This window comes from Drosophila sechellia, unplaced genomic scaffold, assembly GCF_004382195.2.
Source record: "Drosophila sechellia strain sech25 unplaced genomic scaffold, ASM438219v1 U_191, whole genome shotgun sequence".
NCBI classification, from domain to species: Eukaryota; Metazoa; Arthropoda; class Insecta; order Diptera; family Drosophilidae; genus Drosophila; species Drosophila sechellia.
The window spans coordinates 42501-57500 of record NW_022611129.1 but is presented as its reverse complement, the minus strand read 5'-3'; the positions used below and the strand labels follow the sequence as shown (position 1 = coordinate 57500).

Here is a 15000-nt window from a genome sequence, read left to right as displayed (position 1 = left end):
CTTCAGAGCCAATCCTTATCCCGAAGTTACGGATCTAATTTGCCGACTTCCCTTACCTACATTATTCTATCGACTAGAGACTCTTCACCTTGGAGACCAGCTGCGGATATTGGTACGGCCTGTTGAGAAGTTTGCGTGTCCCCACCATAAATTTTCAAGGTCCGAGGAGAAAATATCGACACAACAGTATATGTCATGCTCTTCTAGCCCATCTACCATATCTCTCTGCGAAAGACTTCCATGGTAGTACGGCTATAAAACAGAAAAGAAAACTCTTCCGATATCTCTCGACGGCTTCTTTATGGTCGTTCCTGTTGCCAGGATGAGCACGAGGCCCATATTTAATAACAAACGGATACTCAACAGGTTACGGAATTGGAACCGTATTCCCTTTCGTTCAAAATTATTCAAGTGTATTATATTCGCTTTGTTTATATAGTTAGGCATTTTTGTTTTACTTGAAAATTTTCGGCTTTCGCCTTGAACTTAGGACCGACTAACTCGTGATCAACCACTGTTCACACGAAACCCTTCTCCACTTCAGTCCTCCAAGGTCTCATTCGATTATTTGCTACTACCACCAAGATCTGTACCAATGGCAGCTCCATGCAGGCTTACGCCAAACACTTCTACGCATACCATTGTACCTTCCTACTCACTAAAGTTTCAAAATTTATATCACAAGTAATATAAATCATCTACTTTAGCGGTAATGTATAGGTATACAACTTAAGCGCCATCCATTTTAAGGGCTAGTTGCTTCGGCAGGTGAGTTGTTACACACTCCTTAGCGGATTTCGACTTCCATGATCACCGTCCTGCTGTTTTAAGCAACCAACGCCTTTCATGGTATCTGCATGAGTTGTTAATTTGGGCACCGTAACATTACGTTTGGTTCATCCCACAGCGCCAGTTCTGCTTACCAAAAGTGGCCCACTGGGCACATTATATCATAACCTTGAACTTCATATCAAGAAAGTTAAGGTTCTTACCCATTTAAAGTTTGAGAATAGGTTAAGATCGTTTCGACCCTAAGGCCTCTAATCATTCGCTTTACCAGATAAGATTATTTTATATAATATTAAAATGCACCAGCTATCCTGAGGGAAACTTCGGAAGGAACCAGCTACTAGATGGTTCGATTGGTCTTTCGCCCCTATACTCAATTCTGACAATCGATTTGCACGTCAGAACTGTTTCGGTCTTCCATCAGGGTTTCCCCTGACTTCAACCTGATCAAGTATAGTTCACCATCTTTCGGGTCACAGCATATATGCTCAAGGTACGTTCCAGTTAGAGGCATAAATAATATAAATATACATTATACATAACTATATAGAACGCCCCGGGATTGTGTTAATTAGCTATAAATAGCTAAAAAACTAATCCCATTATTAGTCAAGTTAATTACGCTATTAGGTTTACATCCCAATAACTTGCACATATGTTAGACTCCTTGGTCCGTGTTTCAAGACGGGTCCCGAAGGTATCCTGAATCTTTCGCATTGTTAATCATACAAGAGCATATAATAAACACAAAAATCAATGATAATTATGCCATTATATAATTCCGAAAAATTAACGCTCTGTAATAATATAAATCTATCAGCACTTTATCAAATTAATAACATTTATTCTGTGTTAAAATGCAAGCAATTTAATTGGAATAAACTATAAGTTATATTTTATGATAAATTTGGGATATGCTAATAGATTACAATGTCCTTATATGGAAAAAATGCACATTATTCTTAATAATATTATTTAAATATTACAATTTTAATGATGAATTTTCCATAACGGATATTCAGGTTCATCGGGCTTAACCTCTAAGCAGTTTCACGTACTGTTTAACTCTCTATTCAGAGTTCTTTTCAACTTTCCCTCACGGTACTTGTTTACTATCGGTCTCATGGTTATATTTAGTTTTAGATGGAGTTTACCACCCACTTAGTGCTGCACTATCAAGCAACACGACTCTTTGGAAACATCATCTAGCAATCATTAACGTTATACGGGCCTGGCACCCTCTATGGGTAAATGGCCTCATTTAAGAAGGACTTAAATCATTAATTTCTCATACTAGAATATTGACGCTCCATACACTGCATCTCACATTTGCCATATAGACAAAGTGACTTAGTGCTGAACTGTTTTCTTTTCGCTCGCCGCTACTAAGAAAATCCTTGTTAGTTTCTTTTCCTCCCCTAATTAATATGCTTAAATTCAGGGGGTAGTCCCATATGAGTTGAGGTTGTATATATAACTATATTTTGCCATAAATTCTTTATATATAAATGATAAAACAATCAATTAAATTCGTTATAAATAGTTCCAATAGTTCTTGTAAGCAAAGTCATTTTTATCCATTTAACGAACCAACGAAGAATAATAACAAAACCAAGATTTTTCTTTTTCCGAATCATTAATAAGAGACAATTCTAGATGAAAAATATTTCAATTTTTTATGCTAGACATTTCTCAGTATTATTTGATTGAAAAAGAAAATATTTCTCTTCGTTTTTCACATTCAAATGTGAGATAATGTTTTTCATTTCTTTTTTAATATTATGAATAAAATCATTATTTAATCCAATAATATACCATATGCTTATAAAAAATTTATAAACAACTTAATTAGCATAGTCTTACAACCCTCAACCATATGTAGTCCAAGCAGCACTATAAAATTAATTAAAGTACATAACAGCATGGACTGCGATATGCGTTCAAAATGTCGATGTTCATGTGTCCTGCAGTTCACACGATGACGCACAGTTTGCTGCGTTCTTCATCGACCCATGAGCCGAGTGATCCACCGCTTAGAGTTTTATAATTCAATTTTATATAATGTCAATATTGTTTTTATTGAAAGAAATTAAAAATACACCATTTTACTGGCATATATCAATTCCTTCAATAAATTTATTTTTATACCTAAAATAAATGTTGCGAAATGTCTTAGTTTCATATAAGCATTATGTATCATAATAATCTGGTTATGGTTTGCTATTTTGGGTGACACATACTGCAAAATTTATATAAAACATTAACCTGATGGATGACAGGTACAAACATTGTATATTTTAGGTTGTTGCATTAGCCAACGTATGCTCATAACATAGATGAACAATACATATTCGCAACGCGTGTATATTATGGTCCATATACACACACACTTATTTTGATTACCACACATTCAAAATTATTTTTATTTTAATTCGACTTCTACTTTCGAATTTAGTTTAGTTTCTTCGATTTCCATTTTCGAGAATTTGTTTTTATAGGAAACGCCGTTGTTGTAGTAAGTACTGCCACAAATACGCACAGCAACATTAATAATGTTAAAGTCTTTTTATGAGGTTGCCAAGCCCCACATATAAAATAAAAGCCATCTTCATTTTATTTTGACTTTAACTTTTGATTCCGTGGAATCATTTTGTAATATTTTTATTTTGGTAAATTGTATTTATTTGTATTATAACAAATATTTATTAACGATAAGGATATTATACAATAATGATCCTTCCGCAGGTTCACCTACGGAAACCTTGTTACGACTTTTACTTCCTCTAAATAATCAAGTTCGGTCAACTTTTGCGAAAAAACCGTAACACGCAAGGCGTCACAGTGATCACGTCCGGAGACCTCACTAAATAATTCAATCGGTAGTAGCGACGGGCGGTGTGTACAAAGGGCAGGGACGTAATCAATGCGAGTTAATGACTCACACTTACTGGGAATTCCAAGTTCATGTGAACAGTTTCAGTTCACAATCCCAAGCATGAAAGTGGTTCAGCGGTTTACCCGGACCTCTCGGTCTAGGAAATACACGTTGATACTTTCATTGTAGCGCGCGTGCAGCCCAGGACATCTAAGGGCATCACAGACCTGTTATTGCTCAATCTCATTATTGCTAGACGCAATTTGTCCATTTAAGAAGCTAGTGTCCTTATAATGGGACAAACCAACAGGTACGGCTCCACTTACATAAACACATTCAAACACAATAAACATTTTACTGCCACCATGAATGAAGGCTACATAAGCTTCAGCACCATAATCCTGAAGATATCTATTTAATATATTTGAGTCTCGTTCGTTATCGGAATTAACCAGACAAATCACTCCACGAACTAAGAACGGCCATGCACCACCACCCATAGATTCGAGAAAGAGCTATCAATCTGTCTTACACACTTATGTTCGGACCTGGTAAGTTTTCCCGTGTTGAGTCAAATTAAGCCGCAGGCTCCACTCCTGGTGGTGCCCTTCCGTCAATTCCTTTAAGTTTCAGCTTTGCAACCATACTTCCCCCGGAGCCCAAAAGCTTTGGTTTCCCGGGAAGCGACTGAGAGAGCCATAAAAGTAGCTACACCCAATTGCTAGCTGGCATCGTTTATGGTTAGAACTAGGGCGGTATCTGATCGCCTTCGAACCTCTAACTTTCGTTCTTGATTAATGAAAACATCTTTGGCAAATGCTTTCGCTTAAGTTAGTCTTACGACGGTCCAAGAATTTCACCTCTCGCGTCGTAATACTAATGCCCCCAAACTGCTTCTATTAATCATTACCTCTTGATCTGAAAACCAATGAAAGCAGAACAGAGGTCTTATTTCATTATCCCATGCACAGAATATTCAGGCATTTGAAGCCTGCTTTAAGCACTCTAATTTGTTCAAAGTAATAGTACCGGCCCACAATAACACTCGTTTAAGAGCACTAGTGCAGGTTTTTAAATAGGAGGAACATATGAAAAAATACAAGTATTTAATCACATATAAGAACTCCACCGGTAATACGCTTACATACATAAAGGTATAGTACTAACCACAATTGTAAGTTGTACTACCCGTATGAAGCACAAGTTCAACTACGAACGTTTTAACCGCAACAACTTTAATATACGCTATTGGAGCTGGAATTACCGCGGCTGCTGGCACCAGACTTGCCCTCCAATTGGTCCTTGTTAAAGGATTTAAAGTGTACTCATTCCAATTACAGGGCCTCGGATATGAGTCCTGTATTGTTATTTTTCGTCACTACCTCCCCGAGCTGGGAGTGGGTAATTTACGCGCCTGCTGCCTTCCTTAGATGTGGTAGCCGTTTCTCAGGCTCCCTCTCCGGAATCGAACCCTGATTCCCCGTTACCCGTTGCAACCATGGTAGTCCTAGATACTACCATCAAAAGTTGATAGGGCAGACATTTGAAAGATCTGTCGTCGGTACAAGACCATACGATCTGCATGTTATCTAGAGTTCAACCAATATAACGATCTTGCGATCGCTTGGTTTTAGCCTAATAAAAGCACATGTCCCATAAGGTTCATGTTTTAATTGCATGTATTAGCTCTAGAATTACCACAGTTATCCAAGTAACTGTTAACGATCTAAGGAACCATAACTGATATAATGAGCCTTTTGCGGTTTCACTTTTAATTCGTGTGTACTTAGACATGCATGGCTTAATCTTTGAGACAAGCATATAACTACTGGCAGGATCAACCAGAATAATGTTTTTCCTTCATATTCCATTCATATTTTTTGAATCGAAATAAGCAATATAATAGATATATAGATTTTTCACTTTATATAATTCCATGATTTTTATTATATTGAATAAAATTCAATATTTCGCCTTTGGGTAAAATTTTAAATATATAAATATAAGTAAAAAATCTATTCGATTACGGCCATTTTTATATAGCATTCGTAATCCATATTTTCATTTTTAATTTATACTTGTTTTACCAATATAACAAGAATTTCATATAATTATTGTAATATATATGTTTCTATAATTTTATCTTTTTATATATACATATTTCATTATAAAATATCATTTTATTTCCAACATACATAATTATTGTATCCACACATGTACAATTTTTGTTTAACCAATATAAATATTAAGTTAAATCATTTGCATTTTGAAGATAAATTTAAAATTTATCTCTTTTCATATATCTCTCTGGTAATATATAACATAAAACCAAGCGCATATGATAATATTTCCACATTTAATATATAATTTTATATTTCTTTCATAAGAATCCATATTTGTATTATACCGTAACGATATAATAATCCAACTATACGGCAGGTAATAAATTAATATTTGCCTGCCTCCAAAAATTAACGATAATATATGGAAACGATTTGTTATTCTATATATAATAGAAACTTGACTTTTGTTTCAACGATATTATCTAAAAAGCGTATATTCCTATTATCCGCGGAGCCAAGTCCCGTGTTCTATAGAACTGAGAAACAAATTTGTACGGATAATAATATACTTTATTTTATGTAACCAATATAAACATAATCCGAAATAAATATTTCGAATAATGCGGGAGGTCGGCAACCACTGCCTACCTATAGTAGTTTTTGAACCCGCTGTCCTCAAAGCGGGTATTTTCAATTCCGTTTGCCACCCAACATACGGTCTATTCTCTTATATATTAAGAGATTATAGGAACATTTCATTTTTTTTCCATTATTCATATATAATATGATTATTTTTTTTTTTATACATATAATAAATATTAATTTTTATATGTTTATTATTTAATTTACTCATATAATTGCCAAATTCATATGAATACATAAGTTTTGAACAATATGAGAGGTCGGCAACCACTGCCTACCTATAGTAGTTTTTGAACCCTCTGTCGTAATTCCGGTCGTTTACACTACTATACCCTCTCACTATAATGGCTTTTCTCTATAATACTAAGAGAATATGGGAATATCTCAGCATTTTTTCCCATATACATATAATAATTAACCATTTTCATATGTATATTATTTAATTTAATCATATAATTGCCAAAATCATATGAATACATAAGTTTTGAACAATATGAGAGGTCGGCAACCACTGCCTACCTATAGTAGTTTTTGAACCCTCTGTCGTAATTCCGGTCGTTTACACTACTATACCCTCTCACTATAATGGATTTTCTCTATAATACTAAGAGAATGTGGGAATATTTCAGCATTTTTTCCCTTATACATATAATAATTAATCATTTTCATATGTATATTATTTAATTTACTCATACAATTGCCAAAATCATATGAATACATAAGTTTTGAACAATATGAGAGGTCGGCAACCACTGCCTACCTATAGTAGTTTTTGAACCCTCTGTCGTAATTCCGGTCGTTTACACTACTATACCCTCTCACTTAAATGGCTTTTCTCTATAATACTAAGAGAATATGGGAATATCTCAGCATTTTTTCCCATATACATATAATAATTAACCATTTTCATATGTATATTATTTAATTTAATCATATAATTGCCAAAATCATATGAATACATAAGTTTTGAACAATATGAGAGGTCGGCAACCACTGCCTACCTATAGTAGTTTTTGAACCCTCTGTCGTAATTCCGGTCGTTTACACTACTATACCCTCTCACTATAATGGATTTTCTCTATAATACTAAGAGAATGTGGGAATATTTCAGCATTTTTTCCCTTATACATATAATAATTAATCATTTTCATATGTATATTATTTAATTTACTCATACAATTGCCAAAATCATATGAATACATAAGTTTTGAACAATATGAGAGGTCGGCAACCACTGCCTACCTATAGTAGTTTTTGAACCCTCTGTCGTAATTCCGGTGGTTTACACTACTATACCCTCTCACTTAAATGGCTTTTCTCTATAATACTAAGAGAATATGGGAATATCTCTGCATTTTTTCCCATATACATATAATAATTAATCATTTTCGTATGTATATTATTTAATTTACTCATACAATTGCCAAAATCATATGAATACATAAGTTTTGAACAATATGAGAGGTCGGCAACCACTGCCTACCTATAGTAGTTTTTGAACCCTCTGTCGTAATTCCGGTCGTTTACACTACTATACCCTCTCACTTAAATGGCTTTTCTCTATAATACTAAGAGAATATGGGAATATCTCTGCATTTTTTCCCATATACATATAATAATTAACCATTTTCATATGTATATTATTTAATTTAATCATATAATTGCCAAAATCATATGAATACATAAGTTTTGAACAATATGAGAGGTCGGCAACCACTGCCTACCTATAGTAGTTTTTGAACCCTCTGTCGTAATTCCGGTCGTTTACACTACTATACCCTCTCACTATAATGGATTTTCTCTATAATACTAAGAGAATGTGGGAATATTTCAGCATTTTTTCCCTTATACATATAATAATTAATCATTTTCATATGTATATTATTTAATTTACTCATATAATTGCCAAATTCATATGAATACATAAGTTTTGAACAATATGAGAGGTCGGCAACCACTGCCTACCTATAGTAGTTTTTGAACCCTCTGTCGTAATTCCGGTCGTTTACACTACTATACCCTCTCACTATAATGGATTTTCTCTATAATACTAAGAGAATGTGGGAATATTTCAGCATTTTTTCCCTTATACATATAATAATTAATCATTTTCATATGTATATTATTTAATTTACTCATACAATTGCCAAAATCATATGAATACATAAGTTTTGAACAATATGAGAGGTCGGCAACCACTGCCTACCTATAGTAGTTTTTGAACCCTCTGTCGTAATTCCGGTCGTTTACACTACTATACCCTCTCACTTAAATGGCTTTTCTCTATAATACTAAGAGAATATGGGAATATCTTAGCATTTTTTCCCATATACATATAATAATTAACCATTTTCATATGTATATTTTTTAATTTACTCATATAATTGCCAAAATCATATAAATACATAAGTTTGAACAATATCAGAGGTCGGCAACGGTCTTTCCTCTATAATACTAAGATAATATGGGAATATTTCATCATTTTTTCCCTTATACATATAATAATTAATCATTTTCATATGTATATTATTTAATTTACTCGTATAATTGTCAAATCCTATGAACACATAAGAGAATACAATATGAGAGGTCGGCGCAACCATAATATAGTAGTTGATGACGAGGTGTTTGGCAACTTGACACAATCCATTAAAGTCTTTATATTAATTATATGAAAGGGACAATATCATATGCGTCACTAAATTGATGACGAGGTGTTTGGCAACTTGATACAATTCTTTAAAGTCTTTATATCAAAAATTATATGATAGGGACAATATCATATGCGTCACTAAATTGATGACGAGGTGTTTGGCAACTTGACACAATTCATTAGAGTCTGTATATTAATTATATGATAGGGACAATATCATATGCGTCACTAAATTGATGACGAGGTGTTTGGCAACTTGATACAATTCTTTAAAGTCTTTATATCAAAAATTATATAATAAGGACAATATCATATGCGTCACTAAATTGATGACGAGGTGTTTGGCAACTTGACACAATCCATTAAAGTCTTTATATTAATTATATGATAGGGACAATATCATATGCGTCACTAAATTGATGACGAGGTGTTTGGCAACTTGATACAATTCTTTAAAGTCTATATATCAAAAATTATATGATAGGGACAATATCATATGCGTCACTAAATTGATGACGAGGTGTTTGGCAACTTGACACAATTCATTAAAGTCTGTATATTAATTATATGATAGGGACAATATCATATGCGTCACTAAATTGATGACGAGGTGTTTGGCAACTTGATACAATTCTTTAAAGTCTTTATATCAAAAATTATATGATAAGGACAATATCATATGCGTCACTAAATTGATGACGAGGTGTTTGGCAACTTGACACAATCCATTAAAGTCTTTATATTAATTATATGATAGGGACAATATCATATGCGTCACTAAATTGATGACGAGGTGTTTGGCAACTTGATACAATTCTTTAAAGTCTTTATATCAAAAATTATATGATAAGGACAATATCATATGCGTCACTAAATTGATGACGAGGTGTTTGGCAACTTGACACAATTCATTAAAGTCTTTATATTAATTATATGATAGGGACAATATCATATGCGTCACTAAATTGATGACGAGGTGTTTGGCAACTTGACACAATCCATTAAAGTCTTTATATTAATTATATGATAGGGACAATATCATATGCGTCACTAAATTGATGACGAGGTGTTTGGCAACTTGATTCAATTCTTTAAAGTCTTTATATCAAAAATTATATGATAAGGACAATATCATATGCGTCACTAAATTGATGACGAGGTGTTTGGCAACTTGACACAATTCATTAAAGTCTGTATATTAATTATATGATAGGGACAATATCATATGCGTCACTAAATTGATGACGAGGTGTTTGGCAACTTGATACAATTCTTTAAAGTCTTTATATCAAAAATTATATGATAGGGACAATATCATATGCGTCACTAAATTGATGACGAGGTGTTTGGCAACTTGACACAATTCATTAAAGTCTTTATATTAATTATATGATAGGGACAATATCATATGCGTCACTAAATTGATGACGAGGTGTTTGGCAACTTGACACAATCCATTAAAGTCTTTATATTAATTATATGATAGGGACAATATCATATGCGTCACTAAATTGATGACGAGGTGTTTGGCTACAGGAAAAAATCATTTATTTATCGAATCATCAAGCAAAGGATAAGCTTCAGTGGATCGCAGTATGGCAGCTGCTCAACCACTTACAACACCTTGCCTGTTACAAAAGTCGTTTACAATTGATTCTAGGCTTTGTCATTGTATTAAATAATGCTTTTATATGTAACTAGCGCGGCATCAGGTGATCGAAGATCCTCCTAATTTACTATGTTACAAATTACATTGGCATCACATCCATTGTCGTTTATAAAATAAATTATAAACTTTAAATGGTTTAGAAGCCATACAATGCAAATTGCCCCTTATTTATCATTGCAGTCCAGCACGGATACGACCTTAGAGGCGTTCAGGCATAATCCAACGGACGTAGCGTCATACCACTGTTCGCTCGAACAAGTATTGTGCCATTGGTCCGTACCTGCGGTTCCTCTCGTACTACGCAGGAATGCTGTCGCAACAACGTTTTGTCATTAGTAGGGTAAAACTAACCTGTCTCACGACGGTCTAAACCCAGCTCACGTTCCCTTGCATGGGTGAACAATCCAACGCTTGGTGAATTTTGCTTCACAATGATAGGAAGAGCCGACATCGAAGGATCAAAAAGCGACGTCGCTATGAACGCTTGGCCGCCACAAGCCAGTTATCCCTATGGTAACTTTTCTGACACCTCTTGTTAAAAACTCTTTAAACCAAAAGGATCGATAGGCCGAGCTTTTGCTGTCCCTGTGTGTACTGAACACCGAGATCAAGTCAGCATTTGCCCTTTTGCTCTATGTGTGGTTTCTGTCCGCACTGAGCTGGCCTTGGGACACCTCCGTTATTATTTGAGAGATGTACCGCCCCAGTCAAACTCCCTACCTGGCAATGTCCTTGAATTGGATCATACCTGAGTAATTGGAGTTATACCAAATTTTCAAATCAAAAATACATAAATGCATCGTTTTATTAAAGAATTTGTTTGCGATTATATAACAAACTCGTGATACTTTGATCAAGAAGCTTGCATCAAAACCCAATACCATAAGATATAATAAATATATCCGTATAATGGCTAGGAAATGATACACGTTCCATTTAATCAAGTAAGTAAGGAAACAATAAGAGTAGTGGTATTTCATTGACGATACCAAACCGAGGTCTAATATCTCCCACTTATTCTACACCTCTTATGTCTCCTTACACTGCCAGATTAGAGTCAAGCTCAAAAGGGTCTTCTTTCCCCGCTAATTATTCCAAGCCCGTTCCCTTGGCTGTGGTTTCGCTAGATAGTAGATAGGGACAGTAGGAATCTCGTTAATCCATTCATGCGCGTCACTAATTAGATGACGAGGCATTTGGCTACCTTAAGAGAGTCATAGTTACTCCCGCCGTTGACCCGCGCTTACTTGAATTTCTTCACTTTGACATTCAGAGCACTGGGCAGAAATCACATTGTGTCAACACCCGCTAGGGCCATCACAATGCTTTGTTTTAATTAGACAGTCGGATTCCCCAAGTCCGTGCCAGTTCTGAATTGATTGTTAATTGATAATCGTTATAATTGATAAGAACTAATTGGTTTAACCCAAATAGTATTCTTAAAAATTTTAGCAAGAAAGTTCCACAATTGGCTACGTAACTAAACTATCCGGGGAACAAGTAACTAACATAAATGCTAGAAACTCTATTTACCCAGAACGAGCACATAAACCATGTTATTGTTTCCCAATCAAGCCCGACTATCTCAATCTTCAGAGCCAATCCTTATCCCGAAGTTACGGATCTAATTTGCCGACTTCCCTTACCTACATTATTCTATCGACTAGAGACTCTTCACCTTGGAGACCAGCTGCGGATATTGGTACGGCCTGTTGAGAAGTTTGCGTGTCCCCACCATAAATTTTCAAGGTCCGAGGAGAAAATATCGACACAACAGTATATGTCATGCTCTTCTAGCCCATCTACCATATCTCTCTGCGAAAGACTTCCATGGTAGTACGGCTATAAAACAGAAAAGAAAACTCTTCCGATATCTCTCGACGGCTTCTTTATGGTCGTTCCTGTTGCCAGGATGAGCACGAGGCCCATATTTAATAACAAACGGATACTCAACAGGTTACGGAATTGGAACCGTATTCCCTTTCGTTCAAAATTATTCAAGTGTATTATATTCGCTTTGTTTATATAGTTAGGCATTTTTGTTTTACTTGAAAATTTTCGGCTTTCGCCTTGAACTTAGGACCGACTAACTCGTGATCAACCACTGTTCACACGAAACCCTTCTCCACTTCAGTCCTCCAAGGTCTCATTCGATTATTTGCTACTACCACCAAGATCTGTACCAATGGCAGCTCCATGCAGGCTTACGCCAAACACTTCTACGCATACCATTGTACCTTCCTACTCACTAAAGTTTCAAAATTTATATCACAAGTAATATAAATCATCTACTTTAGCGGTAATGTATAGGTATACAACTTAAGCGCCATCCATTTTAAGGGCTAGTTGCTTCGGCAGGTGAGTTGTTACACACTCCTTAGCGGATTTCGACTTCCATGATCACCGTCCTGCTGTTTTAAGCAACCAACGCCTTTCATGGTATCTGCATGAGTTGTTAATTTGGGCACCGTAACATTACGTTTGGTTCATCCCACAGCGCCAGTTCTGCTTACCAAAAGTGGCCCACTGGGCACATTATATCATAACCTTGAACTTCATATCAAGAAAGTTAAGGTTCTTACCCATTTAAAGTTTGAGAATAGGTTAAGATCGTTTCGACCCTAAGGCCTCTAATCATTCGCTTTACCAGATAAGATTATTTTATATAATATTAAAATGCACCAGCTATCCTGAGGGAAACTTCGGAAGGAACCAGCTACTAGATGGTTCGATTGGTCTTTCGCCCCTATACTCAATTCTGACAATCGATTTGCACGTCAGAACTGTTTCGGTCTTCCATCAGGGTTTCCCCTGACTTCAACCTGATCAAGTATAGTTCACCATCTTTCGGGTCACAGCATATATGCTCAAGGTACGTTCCAGTTAGAGGCATAAATAATATAAATATACATTATACATAACTATATAGAACGCCCCGGGATTGTGTTAATTAGCTATAAATAGCTAAAAAACTAATCCCATTATTAGTCAAGTTAATTACGCTATTAGGTTTACATCCCAATAACTTGCACATATGTTAGACTCCTTGGTCCGTGTTTCAAGACGGGTCCCGAAGGTATCCTGAATCTTTCGCATTGTTAATCATACAAGAGCATATAATAAACACAAAAATCAATGATAATTATGCCATTATATAATTCCGAAAAATTAACGCTCTGTAATAATATAAATCTATCAGCACTTTATCAAATTAATAACATTTATTCTGTGTTAAAATGCAAGCAATTTAATTGGAATAAACTATAAGTTATATTTTATGATAAATTTGGGATATGCTAATAGATTACAATGTCCTTATATGGAAAAAATGCACATTATTCTTAATAATATTATTTAAATATTACAATTTTAATGATGAATTTTCCATAACGGATATTCAGGTTCATCGGGCTTAACCTCTAAGCAGTTTCACGTACTGTTTAACTCTCTATTCAGAGTTCTTTTCAACTTTCCCTCACGGTACTTGTTTACTATCGGTCTCATGGTTATATTTAGTTTTAGATGGAGTTTACCACCCACTTAGTGCTGCACTATCAAGCAACACGACTCTTTGGAAACATCATCTAGCAATCATTAACGTTATACGGGCCTGGCACCCTCTATGGGTAAATGGCCTCATTTAAGAAGGACTTAAATCATTAATTTCTCATACTAGAATATTGACGCTCCATACACTGCATCTCACATTTGCCATATAGACAAAGTGACTTAGTGCTGAACTGTTTTCTTTTCGCTCGCCGCTACTAAGAAAATCCTTGTTAGTTTCTTTTCCTCCCCTAATTAATATGCTTAAATTCAGGGGGTAGTCCCATATGAGTTGAGGTTGTATATATAACTATATTTTGCCATAAATTCTTTATATATAAATGATAAAACAATCAATTAAATTCGTTATAAATAGTTCCAATAGTTCTTGTAAGCAAAGTCATTTTTATCCATTTAACGAACCAACGAAGAATAATAACAAAACCAAGATTTTTCTTTTTCCGAATCATTAATAAGAGACAATTCTAGATGAAAAATATTTCAATTTTTTATGCTAGACATTTCTCAGTATTATTTGATTGAAAAAGAAAATATTTCTCTTCGTTTTTCACATTCAAATGTGAGATAATGTTTTTCATTTCTTTTTTAATATTATGAATAAAATCATTATTTAATCCAATAATATACCATATGCTTATAAAAAATTTATAAACAACTTAATTAGCATAGTCTTACAACCCTCAACCATATGTAGTCCAAGCAGCACTATAAAATTAATTAAAGTACATAACAGCATGGACTG

The 15000-nt window shown here is 34.6% G+C and overlaps 5 non-coding genes across 5 annotated transcripts in view; all 5 read right to left on the bottom strand.

Moving 5' to 3' along the window:
* The window catches only part of LOC116802643, a 3962-nt gene extending 1705 nt beyond the window's left edge, over positions 1–2257 (bottom strand). Inside the window, exon 1 of the ribosomal RNA XR_004362976.1 lies at positions 1–2257. This exon is cut by the window's left edge and continues 1705 nt beyond it. This is a non-coding gene — a ribosomal RNA (large subunit ribosomal RNA).
* A 394-nt stretch (positions 2258–2651) lies between these two features.
* LOC116802648 lies at positions 2652–2830 on the bottom strand. The gene has a single exon (XR_004362979.1). It is a non-coding gene; the product is annotated as a 5.8S ribosomal RNA (ribosomal RNA).
* A 687-nt stretch (positions 2831–3517) lies between these two features.
* On the bottom strand, positions 3518–5512 carry LOC116802639. The gene has a single exon (XR_004362972.1). It is a non-coding gene; the product is annotated as a small subunit ribosomal RNA (ribosomal RNA).
* A 5064-nt stretch (positions 5513–10576) lies between these two features.
* On the bottom strand, positions 10577–14538 carry LOC116802642. The gene has a single exon (XR_004362975.1). It is a non-coding gene; the product is annotated as a large subunit ribosomal RNA (ribosomal RNA).
* A 394-nt stretch (positions 14539–14932) lies between these two features.
* The window catches only part of LOC116802647, a 179-nt gene continuing 111 nt past the window's right edge, over positions 14933–15000 (bottom strand). The window contains exon 1 of the ribosomal RNA XR_004362978.1: positions 14933–15000. This exon is cut by the window's right edge and continues 111 nt beyond it. This is a non-coding gene — a ribosomal RNA (5.8S ribosomal RNA).